Source organism: Solanum verrucosum, unplaced genomic scaffold (genome assembly GCF_900185275.1).
Source record: "Solanum verrucosum unplaced genomic scaffold, falcon-dt-bn FXZP01000094.1, whole genome shotgun sequence".
Taxonomy (NCBI): Eukaryota; Viridiplantae; Streptophyta; class Magnoliopsida; order Solanales; family Solanaceae; genus Solanum; species Solanum verrucosum.
Window position 1 is genome coordinate 2,198,577 of NW_026019970.1, and position 19,001 is coordinate 2,217,577.

Here is a 19,001-nt window from a genome sequence, read left to right on the forward strand (position 1 = left end):
ATTGCTTTAAGATCAAAAGTCAACTTCAACAATCTTTGACATTTGAAGAGTCAGATCGCCCAAACTTCAACAGTCTTTAAAATCTTTCCATCAGGTTATTTGATAGATCTCGAAACATCAACCCTAAATGCGTTCATCAGGCTTGACGTGATATGATACTTGACAGTGACCATTTTCAATTACAGCTTTTTGAAAACCTTCTTCTTAAAGATTTTATCTATATGTTTCAAAAATTTTTTGCATAAAGTGTTTTGTCTTGTCTATCGAGAAGCAAGAGATCAGAGCAATCAACTGAGGATAGCAAGAAAAGAAGCAACTGTTTGAAGAAGTCAACACATATCAGTTTGTTTTTAAAACTAACAATATTTCTATGGATGCAGGTTTGTAAGTTTGCCTCAAGATCATCATATTCCTCCATTCAATAAATAGTGAAAAGTCGAAAGGGGCGAGGAGCTCCCCAAAATTGAAATTTTTTTTGTAGATGTAAGAAAGTCATTGAATTTTTTTTAGAAGAAAAGAGAAACAATTTAGAATATAAGGAACAACACCTCAGTCAAATTCCCAGCAAAGCATAAGTCACAATTAGTGCAAATGTTCACATATGAACAAGTGAAATCATCACTCTCAACATGTACAAGCATTTACAATGACATCAAATTATATTTTTTTCAGTATCAAGAACATTTGAAGAATATTCACAAATCGCGTCGATATCAGAAGCGGTAATGTGAAACCCCCATAGGGACATTTCTACATTATTATCATATGAGATAATACCACTACCCAGAGGGGAATCTCATTTCAAAACCACAACTGTTCATGGCATCCGTGATGATGGTAAATGAAATGCTGAAGCATGGTTTTGAACCAGGTAAAGGCATGGGGATCTTCTTGCAAGGGAGAGCTTATCCGGTGAGTCCACGAAAGAGTCTTGGTACTTTTGTCTTAGGAGACAAGCCTAAAGTCGAGGACAAAATGAAGGCCAAGAAGCAGAAGAGAGATGTATGGTCACTTACCAAGCCTATACCACCCATATACAAATCTTTCCTCAAAGCCCGCACAACAGAATCTTCTGAGTCACCACTCCCAGAGCCAATGCTGGAGGTTCGCGAAGAATTGATCAACTATTTTCAAGATTTATTTGTCGAGGCTGATATGATTGAACTCGGAGAAGGCACTAGCGACAGAGATGTGCAATTCATTGGTCCAGATGTCCAACTGAACAATTGGGAGGCCACTCCTCTCCCTATTAAGAATGAGTCTTGGTAGTATGTCTTGTTTTTCTTTTTGTCATCCGATTTATTCAAGGGTTGTAATTCAGATTTTGTCTCGTCGTTTTATTTTAAACTCTCTATTTTCTTTTTCAATAGGATGTAATTGTGTTTTTATTTCAGTCTAATATATTTATTTTGTTTTCTTTATACAGTTCTTTCTATACCGATTCTAGTGATATGACATGCATGCAGAATTTTTCACCGGATCTTAAAATCCAATATAATCTTCGACCTAATCCTGAAATAATAAATCAAGAAATTGAATATGATGAAGACGAAGTATTTGAAGAAGTAAGCAGGGAATTCAAATCTTTTGAGAATAAATCAAACCCAAACATGAGTGAAACTGAGACGATAAATTTAGGGGATCATGAAAATATTAAAGAGACTAAGATAAGCATACATGCTCGACATCAAAAAGAGGATATAATCCAGGCTCTGTTTGATTACAAGGATGTTTTTGGTGGTTCACAAGTTGCCGATTGATCCTAAGTTCCCTCCAGTAAAGCAAAAGTTGAGAAAGCTTAAAACTGACATGAGTGTAATAATTAAAGAGGAAATCACAAAGCAACTTGAGGCCAAAGTCATTCGAGTCGCTCAATATCCTTCTTGGTTAGCCAACATCGTACTTGTCCCTAATAAAGACGGCAAAGTTCGAATGTGTATTGATTATCGTGATTTGAACAAAGCAAGTCCAAAAGATGATTTTCCTTTGCCCAACATTCATATTTTGTTGGATAATTGTGCTAAACATGAGATTGCATCTTTTGTGGATTGTTATGCGGGTTACCATCAGATTATTATGGATGATGAATATGCAGAAAAAACGTCTTTTATCACTCCAAGGGGTACATATTGTTATCGGGTTATGCCTTTTGGGATAAAAAATGTGGGTGCAACTTATATGAGGGCAATGACAACCATGTTTCATGATATGATGCATAAAGAAATCGAAGTTTATGTGGATGATGTGATTATTAAATCAAAAAAGCAGTCAAATCATGTGCAAGACTTAAGAAGATTCTTCGAAAGGCTTCGCAGGTATAATCTCAAGCTTAATCCTGCAAAATGTGTAATTGGAGTACCGTCAGGAAAGCTTTTGGGGTTTATAGTCAGTCGATGAGGTATCGAGTTAGATCCTTCAAAAATAAAAGTCATTCAGGAACTACCACCTCCAAAGAATAAAACTGAGGTTATGAGCCTTCTAGGAAGGTTAAACTACATCAGTAGATTCATTGCTCAACTCACAACAACTTGCGAGCCCAATTTTAAGTTGTTAAAAAAAATGTCACAGTCGAATGGATCGAAGAATGTCGAAAGGCTTTTGAAAGGATTAAGAATTACTTATCGAATCCCCCTGTCTTGGTTCCTCCCGAGCCGGGCAGACCATTGATATTATATAAGTCAGTACTGGATAATTCTTTTAGATGTGTATTGGGTCAGCATGATGGCACTGGGAAGAAAGAGTAGGCCATTTATTACCTCAGTAAGAAATTTACCGTTTATGAATCGAAGTACACACTTCTCGAAAGAACGTGTTGTGCCCTAACTTGGGTAGCACAGAAGTTGAAGCACTATCTTTCGTCTTATACTACTTATCTCATTTTTCGTATGGATTCGTTAAAATACATTTTTCAAAAGCCCATGCCCACGGGCATGCTTGCGAAATGGCAAATATTACTCACAGAGTTTGACATTATCTATGTGACATGGACCACATTAAAGGCTCAAGCCTAGGCAGATCATTTGGCAGAGAACCATATTGATGATGAGTATGAACCACTTAAGACCTACTTTCCAGACGAAGAGGTATCATATATCGATGAAGTTATTAATGATAAGGACCAAGGATGGATGTTGTTCTTTGATGGTGCTGCTAACAAGAAGGGAGTTGGGATAGAAGCAGTTCTTATGTCAGAATCATGAGAATATTTCCCTATAACAGCCCAACTTAGATTCTATTGTACCAATAATATGTCAGAGTATGAGGCTTGCATCTTGGGTTTGAGGTTAGCTACTAACATGGGCATCCAATAGTTGCTAGTTCTAGGAGACTCAGACTTACTGGTCCATCAAATCCAAGGAGAATGGAGACTCGTGACCCAAAGCTCATACCATATCAACATTGTTTACAAGATCTTTGTCGACAGTTTGTGTCAATAAAGTTTAGACACATTCCTAGAGTTCATAATGAGATTGTTGATGCATTGGCAACTTTATCTTCGATGCTTCAATATCCTAACGAAGCTCATATCGACCATTTGTACATACAGATTCGTGATCAGCATGTTTATTGCAACTTGGTGGAGGAAGAATTTGACGGTACACCTTGGTTTCATGATATTAAAACATATCTTCAGTCCGGAGAATGTCCTACTAATGTCACTAGTAATCAAAAAAGGACTATTCGGCGACTAGCTAGCGGGTTTTTCTTAAGCAAGGCATATTGTACAAGAAAACAACTGATTTGGGTCTTCTAAGATGTGTAAATGCTAAAGAGGCTTCAACAATCATGATTGAAGTACACTAGAAGTTTGTGGACCTCACATGAATGGATATGTTCTGGCAAAAAAGATATTTCGAGCAGGTTATGATTGGCTCACCATGGAGCGGGATTCTATGCAATTTGTTCGTAAATGTCATGAATGTCAAATACACGGTGATTTGATACATTCTCCTCCCTCCGAGTTGCATGCGATGTCTGCTCCATGGCCTTTCGTGGCATGGGGAATGGATGTGATTGGACCAATAGAACCAAAAGCATCGAATGGTCATAGGTTCATCCTGGTGGCCATTGATTACTTTACAAAGTGGGTGGAAGCAGTAACTTTCAAGTCAGTGACCAAGAAGGTCGTGGTGGATTTCATTCATTTCAACATCATCTGTCGATTTGGTATTCCAAAGGCAATTGTTACCGATAATGCTGCAAATCTCAACAGTCACTTAATGCAAGAGGTATGCCGTCAATTTAAGATTGAACATCGAAATTCGACTCCTTATCGCCCAAAAGCAAATGGGGCTGTAGAAGCTGCCAACAAAAATATAAAAAAGATACTTCGTAAAATGGTGCAAAGTTCTCGACAATGGCATGAAAAGTTGCCTTTTCTTTGTTGGGTTATCGCACTACAGTTCGTACGTCAGTGGGTGCCACCCCCTATTCGCTGGTATATGGGACTGAGGCAGTTATACCTGCAGAGGTTGAGATTCCATCCCTGCGGATTGTTGTAGAGGTGGAATTGATGATGATGAGTGGGTCAGAACACGCTTGGAGCAATTAAGTTTGATTGATGAGAAGCGAATGACATCAGTATGCCATGGACAATTGTACCAGAAAAGAATGGCACGAGCATACAACAAAAAGGTGCGTCCCAGACGTTTGAAGAGGGTCAATTAGTGTTGGGACGTATTCTGCCACACCAAGCTGAAGTCAAAGGCAAATTTTCTCCAAATTGGAAAGGACCATTCATTGTAAAGAAGGTATTATCCAATGGTGCTCTTTACTTAGCAGATATAGAAGGCAAAATGACAGAAATGGTCATCAATGCTGATGTTGTGAAGAGATATTATATATGATGTGATTTTTCGGTATTAGAAACCCTTATGTTTGGACTTGACATTTCAAAGGTTGATGTAATGAAATTCTTGGTTTTGTGTCTAAGTATTAATTTATATGTTGTCACCCTTGTTGAGAGTTAATTTACTTCCTTGGTTCTTGTGCTTCCTTGGCTCTTCCATAAAAAAAAAAAAAAAAAAAAATCAATCATCATGAACTACGTTTGACCTGATTCTTGTTTCGATAAGATACGTAGGCAACCCTGTATGGGGTTCGGTCTAACCAAATAAAAAATCCAAAATTCCATATTTGTAAAAAACTGGGGCAAAAGTCATTTATTTATTTTATTTTTATTTTTTTCTATCCCAAAGCTAAAGTCAATCCCATCATTTAAAGTCGTATTTGAGCCTTCATCTTGTCATTTCTTTCTAACCTTGTATAAAAGTTGTGTTTCAATCAAAGAAAGACCTTTGGATCAACCTTTGAAATGTCAAGAGTAAGTATGTTAAGGGTACAAATGATGAAACCATGAGAGAGTCTTATTGGTGAAAACACTAATTGGGCATCATAAGGCGAATGTGAGTTGAGAAAAACAAAAATGAGAGTCTTATTGGTGAAAACCCTAACTCGGCATCATAAGGCGAATGTGAGCTGTGAAAATAAGAAAAAATAAAATAAAAAATGAGAGAGTTTTATTGGTGAAAACCCTAACTGGGCATCATAAGGCGAATGTGAGTTGAGAGAAATAAAATGAGAGAGTTTTATTGGTGAAAACCCTAACGGGCACCATGAGACGAATGAGAGTTGAAGGATTCAAAGTAAAAGAGTTTTAGTGAAAAAAAAACTCTCGTGGACATCATAAGGCGAATAAGAGTTTGAAATTAGTTATGACTCCGTCAAATAGTTGGAACTCCACATCAAGATTAGATGATCAATAATGGTCGATGAATAGATTGGATGGACAAATCGGGTAATCAATTCAAATTGCATGTCATGATCAGTAGAGTCGGCTACCTCACTCAGATAAGTTTTTCTTTCTTTCTCTTTCTAAAAGAGAGTCTTCATCGAATCATTTTTTGCTATTCTCGTGTAGTATATATTTTTCTTTCACTTTTCATCGCTATGTTTCATATGTCCTTGAGTCAAGTTTATGTCAAGAAAGTAAGAAAGGATTTCAAGACTTGTTACCAATTCTAAATTTGTACAATGCAAAGCATCAGGCCAATGAGTTATCATCTGTCGGCAAGTTTTGGATTCAGAAGAAGTCCATGATTTGATGAAGGGTAAATAATGAGTGTCATGACATAAAGGCAGATATTGGATTTAAGTCTCTCAAAATGAGCAAATTTGGGTGAAAATACAATCAATCAATAACGAGCACTGGGTGTTTGGAAAAAGTAAAACACGATGAGTACTGGAGCAATCCTCGTCAAAAGGCAGAACCACAAACCAACCACCACGTTTTTAAACTCACAAATTTTCTTTGTTGAAGCAGGGGCACAAGTTATTTCGAGATCAAAGATCCAAAAACCTAGATGTTCAATTTAGTCTACGAAGAGCTAAATGGCAACATTGCACACGAATTATAGTCCATATTGGGTAAGTGTTTGTTTGTCTTATTAGTCTATGGAACATAGTGTAGCAAGGACCCTTCTGAATAATGGGACGTAGTGTAGCAAGGACCCTCATGAATAATGGGACGTAGTATAGCAAGGACTCTCCTGAACAATGGGACGTAGTATAGCAAGGACCCTCCTGAACAATGGGACGTAGTATAGCAAGGAACCTCATGAATAATGGGACGTAGTGTAGCAAGGACCCTCCTGAATAATGGGACGTAGTGTAGCAAGGACCCTCCTGAATAATGGGACGTAGTATAGCAAGGACCCTCCTGAATAATGGGACGTAGTATAGCAAGGACCCTCATGAATAATGGGACGTAGTATAGCAAGGACCCTCCTGAATAATGGGACGTAGTATAGCAAGGACCTTCTTGAATAATGGGACGTAGTATAGCAAGGACCCTCCTGAACAATGGGACGTAGTATAGCAAGGATTCTCCTGAATAATGGGACGTAGTGTAGCAAAGACCCTCCTGAACAATGGGACGTAGTAAAGCAAGGACCCTCCTGAATAATGGGACGTAGTATAGCAAGAACCATCCTGAATAATGGGACGTAGTGTAGCAAGGACCCTCATGAATAATGGGACGTAGTGTAGCAAGGACCCTCCTGAATAATGGGACGTAGTATAGCAAGGACCCTCCTGAATAATGGGACGTAGTATAGCAAGGACCCTCCTGAATAATGGGACGTAATATAGCAAGGACCCTCCTGAATAATGGGACGTAGTATAGCAAGGACCCTCCTGAATAATGGGACGTAGTATAGCAAGGACCCTCCTGAACAATGGGACGTAGTATAGCAATGATCCTCTTGAATAATGGGATGTAGTGTAGTAAGGACCCTCCTGAATAATGAGACGTAGTATATCAAGGACCCTCCTGAACAATGGGACGTAGTATAGCAAGGACCCTCCTGAATAATGGGACGTAGTGTAGCAAGGACCCTCCTGAATAATGGGACGTAGTATAGCAAGGACCCTCCTGGATAATAAGACTAGACTAACATAATTTTATTTAACCGGTTCATCATAAAGAATGGAGTTGGTGTAAACACGCATAAGCCCTCTAAAGAGTACATCGCGACAAAGCTCGAATCGTTCAAAGTCTCGATTTAAAGCTAAGCACCATCTTTTATTTTTCTCACAAAATTTTCTTATATTAAACTGGGGCAAAATTTTGTGTTATTATTTTTTGTTTGTTTTAATTCAGGAATCTAGTGATAGAATGGGGTCAATCCACATTTCCAGCTCATGATCTTGGATGGAAAAAGTGTAATTTTCAAGATCAATTTCGATTGAAGAAGCAACAACTCATTCTAAAAAAAAAAAAAAAGTCAATAACCAAGTACCAGTAAAAGGAACCTACCTGGAGAAAGACGTTTACCTTTGAACTCATTTGAGATGAAAATCAATATCTCATAACTCAAGAAGCACGAAGACTCAAGTCAAGGTTCAAGAGAAGCTACATAGATAGGGTCGTGTATTTGTATTTCCATTAAATTTTTCGTCTTTTATATTCATGTAACAATAGGAGTCGCGAACTAGAGCCTCAAGAGGACCTCACTTGACTTCCAACTCATCATTTCATCTCATTGAACTACACGTGACCTGATTCCCTTATAACCCGGGATATGTAGGATGTCCAAAACTAGGACTCGGTCGCATATTTTTCTTTTCGAATAAGAGTCCGTTCAAAACTTGTCACGTTGTCTACTTCTTTGTCTGAAAACACTTCGTGTTTTCAGTCAAAGAGGGGTAAACTGTAGACACGTAATTTTTGACCGAACTTAAAATTTTACACCATTTTTAGAGCTGAAATATTTTTATAAATATAAATTAAACATTTTTGACTTTTCTCTTATTTTTTATTAAGTTTATTTTAAAAGATTTGAAAACAACAAAATAGAATCACTTTTTAAGGTAAGTTTTATTGTCAATTGTCTAAAAAGAAATGCAAGATTACAAAAAATCTATATTTGAAATTAAGTTTTTATAAATAAGCTAGTATTATTTAATTGTTTTATATATATATATATATATATATATATATATATATATATATATAGCTAGTTGACTTTTTCTTAGATTTTAATAATTAGTTTATATGTTATTATAATTTGTAGTTAGTTATTATTCTTTTAAAAGTAGAGTAAAACTAAAATTAAAATAAAAAATAACCTAAATAATCTAACAAACCTACCCCACTCCTACTCCTATCCAAAACATACTACACGTACAAAACCAAAAAGGGAAAAGGAGAACAAATTTTTATTTTTATTTTTAAAAAAAAAGCTTTTGACTTATCTTCCAAAAATTAAAAAATAAATAAGAAAATAAAATAAAACCATCATCAAGTTATACTCCCACTTTCTCTCAACTTCCCCACACTCCCACTCCCTCACGTTTTCCTCCACATTCCACACCCCACACAATACAACTCACTACCCCACACCTACACCTATCCTAACACCTATATACATACACCCACATACTACAAAAAAAGGACACACATAAAAGACACACACAGAGATACATATTTTTTTTTTTAAAAAGCAATACATATTGTACTTTCTCACATTGTGATTGAAGATCTGAAAATCTACTTTCGCGGTTTCAAGTTCGTGGCTCCTGATTATTTGTCCTCTCTTCTCGTTAACTAATTTTCACAAGAGGTAACATTTATTTGTATTTTATGCTTGCATAATTTTATGTCATTATTGTGCAAGAATTAATTTCAATATATTGAAGTTGTTCAGATTTCGTATGTGTTTAATCTGTTAATATTATTAATGTTGTGTACTGAAATATATTCGAACATGCTATATGACATGTGAGTATTTCTTACATGCTTAAGAGTCCATTCCTCGCTCTTTTTCCTTAATTAATTATCAAAGTTTTTATGTTTGTGTCTTACTAAGTTGAATGAATTCTTTGTTTGATAGTATTTAGAAAAGTATTAAGTCATGTTTTATGCTATAATATGTGTGTTGTCGTGATATTTAGGATTCTAACAAAAAATAATAATAATAAACTTGTTAGGATAAGGAGAAGCTACGAAGACAAATTAAATTAAAATAGATTAAAAAGAAAAAGAAAATAAATGTACAAAATGTCAAACAAAAAAAATTATAAAAATATAAAAAAGAACAACAAAAAAAAATAATGAAACAAAAGGAAAAAAAGAAAACAAAAACATAGCACAACAAAAAATTAAAGTAAAAAGCAAAGAAGAAAAACAGAAAGAAGAAAGAAAAAAAAAAGACGTACAGAGACAGAAAAACGAAGAAAAAAGAAGAAAAAAAGTACTACACTCGAGAAAATAAAAAGAAAAAGTTTCCATTTTATTTCATGATCCTTTTAAAAATTCACCAACACATTCATATTTCTCTTCCTTTCTCATTATTATTTTCATATAAACACCATACATATACCACCATACACACCTATAAAAATTTGTGAGTATTCTAATTGAGCTTCGGTTAAGATTTTGCGGTATTCAACTTTACCTTACCTTTCTATTTATTTATTTATGGAATTTGATGTAATTTTATGACAAGTTATTTTTATATTTTATTTCATTCATGAATTTGATTGGAATGATTAATTTGTTAGTTGTTATTTCTCTATTTCATGAATAAGGTAGCTTTAATCGATGATTTTATTTATTTATTTATTTATTTATTTTATTTGTTAGTTGTGATCTCTCAAAAAGAATGGTCGTAACATCGTTCTTGTTTTCATTTAGATATTAATGATAAAGTAGGTATAATTAGGCTAAAAAATAAATAAATAAATTATTGTTGTTTTATTTTATAAAAAAAATGAGTTTTATTTTTTATAATTCGTTGTTGTTTTGTTTGATTAGAATGTGTATGCCTAATTTTTTTCATTAACTTTAAGATTAAAATAAAATATATAATATGTGTATGTCTAATTTTAATATTAAATTTAAGAGTAAATAAATAATTAAAAAAAATACAAAATAATCCAAAATTTTATATTGTATCTTAGGCATTTAGATTCATTTTACCTTATTTAGTTTTATGTATAAAGGAAAAAATATTTGTTTTTTTTAATGACTAGATGAGTTTTAGAAATATTAAAAATATTTGTTTCGATTAAGAATGCGGTTGCGCATTTTTTTGGAGACATAAAAAAAATCAAGGATGCAGTGATGCACCTTGTCCAATAATATAATTAAATTTTATTAATCTAAAGTAGAGACTTATAAAAAAAAACAGATTATTAGGTGTGATGCAAAGAAGACAGTTATGTCTCCAAATGTCAAGATCGAGAATGCAGTTATGCATCCGATTTAACACTAATAAAATTCAACAATTAAAAAATAAGTAAATCATGGCGTATAGACACAAATTATCCAAAAACATATCAAGATAAGTATAAGTCAATACAAGCGACCGTGCTAGAACCACGGGACTCGAGGGGTGCCTAATACCTTCCCCTCGGTCAACAGAATTCCTTATCCGAATTTCTGGTTCGCAGACTAATATAAAGAGTCATTTCCTTTTGATAAGGGATTAAACAAAAAGGTGACTTGGAACACCACAACTCAATTCCAAGTGGCGACTCTGAAAAAAATAAAAAATAATCCCTTAATCAATAACGTCACTTAAATTGGAAAAACCCTTCCGCCGCTTGTCGCGAAAAATAGGGGTGTGACAGTTGTACCCCTTGTTCTTAGACTTGTCGTTAGTAGAGTGTTAGTACAATGACTTTCAGGTTCTAGGGGTATTTCCGTATTATTTATATAGTTATTTAAACATGTTTCCGTAGCTTTAAATGTGTAGTACTATGGTTAAGTTGATTAGTTGGGATGTAGTTTTGGTTCTCCCACCGGAGGGTTAGTGTTGGTATCACTCATGATGGTCTGGGTCGTGACACCTGCCCGACAGGGCTTCACTAAAACGGGCATAACTTTTTACTCCAAACTTGAAATGAGGCAGACTTGGTTGCGTTGGAAAGAGGATTCAAAGACCTCTAATTTAATAGGTCATGGGCTTCCTGATTCAATTTGTGCTAAGAGATATGGTCATTTGAAGTTGAGCAAAAACATAAAAAGTGATGGGTGACATGTACGGACCCCTAAACGGACCGTACAAGTCACCACGGGCCGTCTAGGGTCCCGTCTAGGTGACTTCCACTTTGGCAGCCTTGGATGGTCATCCACCATTCCCTAAACGGGTTGTGGACCCCTAAACAAACCGTCTAGGGTTTCGTGAAGGGTCCATGGTCCATTTTGGGTTCGTGGACTTGCCTGTTACCTCTCTTTAGTCCTTTTCGAAGTTTGAGGTGTTACACGAACGACTCAAATTTTAAGAGTAGAGTTGTGAGGTGTTATAGAATGATTTGGGTCTTAACTTACAAATTTTCGAGGTGTTACCATGCCAATGCAACATCCAACTAATACTACTCAGACCACTTGAAGATTTGTTTACGACTTACGTCCAACATGCTCATTCTAAATGCTATTGACATAAAAAATTCATAGTTTCACCCACTACTGAGTTAACTGTAGAGTGCCAACAATCACCATGCAACTTTGGAAGAAAATGCTACAATCGTTTAGACATATTACAAGTGCCTGAGTACTATTGAAATGTAGCCTGCATTTCTTGACGGCATAAATCTGAGTCACAAATGATGATTCAAGATCAATTAGAAACTTACAAATTGCCCGAAGCTTCGACGCCAAGATCTTGGTGGCACTAATAACAAACATTGGAAAAGACGTATGGATGCTACTCCAGAGTTATATGAATCTCAAGCTAATCATACACGTGCAAAACACACGTGTGGTGAATCTAGTATTATTAAAAGTGGGAAACTCCAAAATACAATGTTGGATTACCATTTTATTTCAATACTAAACAAAATATTTAATTAATTAAATATTAAATAATATCATATATATTATACTAAATTCTAAAAGTGGGAAGGTGTTAAGTCAAAAGTTGAATCAACTTTTAAATTCAATTAAATGAGAAAGACATTAAGAAAGATGATAATGAATAGATAATTGTTTCAAAACTCTTCATTTCTAAAAATTAAATTTTAAAACTCTTATCTTTTCATTTTCTCATATTGAATTAAGGAAAAAGTTGGTTTTGTAAACTATAAATTAAGACATGAATAATATGAGATAAATCAATTGTTGATTTCAAAGTTTCTTTGTTCTATTTGATTTCTTCTTCATCTATTGTATTATCACATTTAATTGTATTTACGTTTTTAATTTTTATCCTCTCTCAAATTTTATGGCATTATAGACAAAATATAACTATGATTATATGTGAGAAGTTTGATGATTCATTATATTTGGTTGGTAAGAATTTCTTCTTTCTTTACACCAAATTTTTTATGTTGCATAATATCTATTTCTAAGCTTTTAAAATTTGTAGATTATGTGAAAGATATGATGAATACATTATTGTTTGGGATAAACGTGTGAGACTGACTATATATGTAGACTTGAATAGAACAGATTATTGCATTATCACAGGCCAAGACTCAAGTTTTTCTGCTACATAGGCGGAGCTACCAGCGTTGTTCTCGAAGTACCAAAAGAGTGAAACTTGCAAAAACCACTTATAATACGTAATCGAGATATAGGTGCTACTTATTACTTTTATAAAGGTCGAAGTCAACAAGCTAGACAGAAGAAAGTAAGATAAAAAGATGTTGTATTCCTAATTCACATTTTCCATCAAATGAAGCATAAGAGAACTGAAAGAGATCACGAGAAAGACGAACCTGAACTTCACTCCAGCTTCCTGTGATGCGTCTTTGATTGTTTCATCGTATTCCCAACCTCCCTGCCATAATAAGAGAGATACTTACATGTTTAAACAGATATTTATGCTAATATAACAATCTGAGAGAGCATCAAAATCAAAATCATTTAACAAAGTCCCAATCTGAAACTCGGTACTCAGAAAAGCAGAATACTGGCTGCTTGCATAGCAGTAAATGAATATAGATTGAACCTCCACATTTTACTTGGTACAAATATGAAAATGGCACCGGAAAGAAGTATATAGCTAAAGTTAGAGCATGATCAATACCTTTCGACATGAAAATGTTTGATGTAGAAGTAGAAGCTTGTGACAAAAGAAGTTGTATCTGAAATCTTTTTCCAAATGGCAGAGTAATTAACTTCATTTTAACTCACAACGGTTAATCATGGCTCAGTACAAGTTTTTATGCATCAGCCATTCTGTCAATAGGGAAACGAAGAAGGAAAAACAAACGAATGAATTCAGAAGAAAAAAATATTGGTTTCGAAAGAAGACTTTGTAGCTCATAGAAGGAGTGAATTTTAGAATATAATTAATGTTATCAGAATATAATTTTAGAATATAATTAATGATAAGTCCAAGAATAGAAGAGAACCAAGCTGAGTTAAACTTAGAGGTAAATGCTCAAAATTATTTCCCTTGAGATACAACTCTTTCAAAGAGGGAGGATAAGGATCCAATATCTTCCAGAAGTCCTCCATCTATTAAATTGCAGTAACTGAGATCCAGATATTCCAATGAACGTAACCCTTCATTCACCTGAGGGAACACAAAGAACACTCCATCTTCTGATTCTTCCTTTTCAAAAGTCAATATTTTAAGTTTGCTCAACCGGACGATGGAAGACGGAGGTCGTGAGATTAGAGTATCTTTGGCATCAAGCTCTTCCAAGTTTTCTAAATCACCTATCTCTTCTGGCAAGCTTTCAAGTTTTGCGCAGTTCCACACATATAGGTTCACCAAACCTTTCAACTTACAAATGCTACTTGGAAGAGATACAATGTTATTCATGCCACTCAAATCTAGCTCTATAGGATGCATGAGTTTGGAGATGAATGACCGATAATGATGACAAGTCCCTTATCCCAGAGAATGACAATGTAATCTCTATAGGATGCATGAGTTTAGATTCAGCGATTCTGCATTAACATATGGAAACCTCTTAAGGCTTATACACTCATTCAAATTTAATTAACTGGATGAGTTTTCCGCAATACTCCAGGGAATGGTGAACCTCTTCAAGACTCGTACATTCTCTTAGATCCAAATTTGGCATCCCTGAAATCAGGTGTTATCTTCAGGCTTTTGGAGCCCCATAGACCTAGACTCCGTAGACACGGCAGTTGCTGCTATTCAAAACACAGAAAGAATGATGAAAAATGAGTAACGTAGTAAACACACATTTTTAGATTATGACTCAACAGGGAATATTAGATATTGTTTATTTTACTTTATATGGAAATTATATGATCAAAAACTATATAAAACTTATTTTTTTTTGTTATAAATAAAAGGTAAAATATTTAGCATGTTCTATTCGGTGCACATTTGAATATTGCAATTGTACTCTTAAACCTTGACTATCTTTTCTCATTTATTCCTGGTTGTTGATGTGGGAAAGAGTGTTAATAATCTTTTTAAATAATTTTTTAAAGTTAGGTTATTTCTAATTATAGACGGAGGGATCAATACTACCATAACATTAGTGTGATCAGATTAATGCATTGTGATAAGAGTATATATACGGTAGACTAGCCTGTGACTAATTCTATCATACAAACACGAGACAACATATTACCAGGGAAAATAACTAGGGGTGACAAAAGAGTTTCAAAATTAAGAAAGTGACACAAGTCTTAATCATTGAGTAGATGCAATAATCTTAAGATTAGTGTTAATGAAACTAATTTAAAACCCTCAATTTTTGTTATTTATACAAAGATCCTATCTTCCCCATCCTTCTGTCGACATCATCCCCTCCCCTTTGTAAAGATATGACACCTGGCCTAACTCAACCCCAAAAGCTAACTCATGAGTGGAGGTTTGCCCAAGTCGATATATGTAGACCACCAGTCCATTTCTCAATCAATGTGAGACTTTTACCCACTCCAACACACCCCCTCCCACTTCACGCCTAGGTCCGACTGGAGTGTGGACTGAGAGCCAAAACAGAGATGGACCTGACTCTGATACTATGTAAAGATATGACATTGAGCCTAACTCAACCCCAAAAGCTAGCTCATCAGGGGAGGTTTTCCCAAGCCCATATAAGGGGATCACTCATTCATTCCCCAACAAATGTGGGACTTTTACCCACTCTAACACCCTTCTCCCGTCGTTGTCACCGCCATCACCATCACCTTCTCCTCTTACTCCTCCACCACCACTTCTTCCTCTTCTTCCTCCATCACCACTACTTCCTACACCACCACCACCACAACTGAATTCCAATTCAAGAAAATAAAAAATAAAAACAAGTTCTTGCTTTTGAAGTGAAAAGTCAATAAACATTATATCAACCAAATAAACATATTAGAATCATAATTTTAGGAGAAGACGATATACAAAGTATCTCAAATAGAACATTACCTTTGTTTCATTCCATAAATGATGTAACGAATTCCACCGGAGATTAAGATGAACAAGCCTTCTGGGTTTAAAATTTTTTGGCAATAACTTCCAAGGATATTCATGCCAGATAAACCAACACAAGTCGTTGTACAGGTACTCAATGGAGCCGTCATGGCAATTGGAGTTAGATGAGGAGGAGGAGGAGGTTATTCCACAAAATTCGTTCCCATCACATATGCATAATATCCTAAGCTTTTTCATAGTTTTCATTGCCTCTTTGCTAAAGCATAGTTTTTAAATATAACTACACCATATTGCTTCCACTGACATGGTCCCATGCTAAAAACCACAAATTGTAACTTCACATGTCGTGTAAAATTTGCTTTCTTACTCCTCTCATGCAATTTTTGAGAAAACACTTTTTTGAAAAATAAGGCGTTTGACAAATCAATAAAATTGTATTTTTCCCATTCGAGAATTTTTATCAACAAAAGGTTCCTCAGAGTAAATAGTTGGGTAATTTAAGCTTAAAAAATTACTATTTGAGTTATTTGTTCAATCTAATCCAAAGAATATAATGAAAGTTAGATTTAACATATTAAGCGGCTACTAGACTAATTCATGACTTGATAACGTAAGATAAATGAATTTTGATATACGAAAACTCAAAATTGAATATTATATTGCAGTATTCAGCCTACTTACAGTATTTCTGACCACATCTTCAAAATCTTCAATGTTCCATAGTCTGCTAGGTTTTCCGGAATCTTTTTGCATTTTCGCCATATATCTACCCATGTCTTGAACTAAGTCATGCATTTGAATTGTATCATATTTAGAGATGAACACAAGAGATTTTTCAATTAGACCATGCAATCTGATGCGAGCGCCTAAATTATAGCTCTCTGGAATTTTTATGGTCTTATCTTTCCCCCTTCCTCTAAATTGAAGCATGTGATATCTAGAAATATGGTTTTCTCTTTATCCGGCAACCCTTCAAAACTTATTTTGAGGTTTTTAACAATGTCTGGACTAGATTCTCTCTTTATCATATCTACAACATCTCTCCACATAGTTGCATCTTCATTATGTAACAAAATACCCCACAATCTCAACGCTAACGGAAGGCCTTTAGCATGAGTTACTACCTCCAATGCCAGCTTCTTAATATGCTTATCTGGAGCTTTGTCCTTGAAAGCATATTGACTGAACAACTGAATAGCATCACGTTCAAGTGTAGTCACTTCATACACTACATTATTCTTCCCTATAATTTGTTTGTTTCTAGTTGTTGCAATAATTCTACTGCCATTGCCAAACCAACAAAGATCCCCTGCTAAATACTCCCAATGATCATGATGATTAATGTCATCAAGCACAACTAAAACCTTCATAAAACGAAGTCTATGAGCTATCATAACCTTGCCGTCCTTCATATTATTCACATATTTTTTGTCTTTCCTTAACAGCTCAGAGAGAAGGGTATTTTGCAGAGAATGGATTTCATTTGTGTTAGTTCTTTTACATTCTGCAAGGAAACTTGCACCCTGAAATTGAGGTGAGAGTCTATCAAAAATAGCTTTTGCTATAGTCGTTTTACCGACTCCCCCCATTCCCCAGATCCCCACCATCTGAACATCATTAGTTTCCATCTCTAGAAGGGATGTTACTTTCTCCAAATGAGTATCTATTCCCACAATATCGTGCAAATAAGATGAAGAAGTCCTGCATAATTTTGAAGAAACATCGTCAACAAGTTCCCGAATACATTCTGATTCAATCCTACAAAAAGTAAGAACAAGAAGTACTTCACATTGTAAGTGCATAATCATGATAAAAGGAACAGAACGTACGCATAAATCAAACTCCTCAATAAATTATTTGTGTAACAATGTCATTGAGTAACTAAATTGATATAAAATATAAAATCAACATAAGTGACTTTAGCAAGTAATTTAGTATACTTGGATGACCATAAAAGTTATTTACTCGATTGAAATAAGGCATAATACATTAATATACCCTTTAACTTAACTTCAGCTAGCATCTGTGCCCTCCAATTTTGGGTGTGCACAAGTAGGATTTGTTCTATAGTAGAATCATAAATTCTTGCACATTTTTAGATACAGATTTGCTCTATATAGTAGAGAATTAGCTAGTATGTGTAGCTAGTCTTCATGATAAATAAATTTATGATTCAATCCATGTGTTTTCAACTCACCTATCACGGATATCATATCCTTTTAGATTTCAGACAACAGTTAGGGCAGTTCTCCATCCTTGCACCTTCTGCATCATTTCAACATCATCCCTATACCTCGATTCGTGTTTGGCAATGCTTCTTCAAAGCTCTCACTTTGGTATCAAACATGTGATGGATCCACGTCATAGAAGACCGGAATGACCATTTGTCCATTTTCTTCATCCTTGCATTCCATAATCTTCATTAGTTCATTCAAACACCCGAGAAGGGGAGAGTGGCCGAGTGGTCAAAAGCGGCAGACTGTAAATCTGTTGAAGTTTTTCTACGTAGGTTCGAATCCTGCCTCCCCACTTGTTTGTTGTAGACTTCAGAGAAGAGAAAAGAGGCATTTGTCAGCGTAGGAAGGCCAACCGAGCGAAGCTCTTTCTTTTTTTTAGTGATGTAGCACAATTCTTTGAGAGAACGATTATGGCAACTTGAGACTCTTCTATAGCTTTCAAGAGTTCTTTTGAGATGGAATCGCCATTCTCTAGCCTTTTATCATCTTGAAAGGTGAATATTCCCCTGTTTTTCAAACCTTCATACAAGTGACCCGTAAATGTTCTCCATGTGTCAACACCTCTAAAACTTAGAAATACATCGTACTTCCATCGAGGATAGTATTTTGGATCACTTGCGCAAGAAGAAGAAGATGCCATGGATGTTGATCTGAAAAAAGTAAACACAAATTGTGTGGTGATAACAATATGAAAGAAATAGAAAGAATCCACCTGTCATTAGAATTATTGGGGGAAAAAAAGAAGAAAAAGTAAATCACATGGCCATGTTCTTTAAGCACACAACTTGACTTCAAAAACTCTGTGGTCCTACTTGAATTTTTTTTTATTATGTTTTGGTAAAGTATAAATTGTAAAATATATTAATTCAACAACTATTTATTATTAAAGAAAAAATCAAGTTGT

General features: G+C 35.0%; 2 pseudogenes; one reads left to right on the plus strand and one right to left on the minus strand.

The window, feature by feature from the left end:
* Positions 1 to 370: 370 nt before the first annotated feature.
* On the plus strand, positions 371 to 4,847 carry LOC125817114 (uncharacterized; annotated as a pseudogene).
* Positions 4,848 to 13,819: 8,972 nt separating this feature from the next.
* Positions 13,820 to 18,737, minus strand: LOC125817115 (TMV resistance protein N-like; annotated as a pseudogene).
* Positions 18,738 to 19,001: the final 264 nt, after the last annotated feature.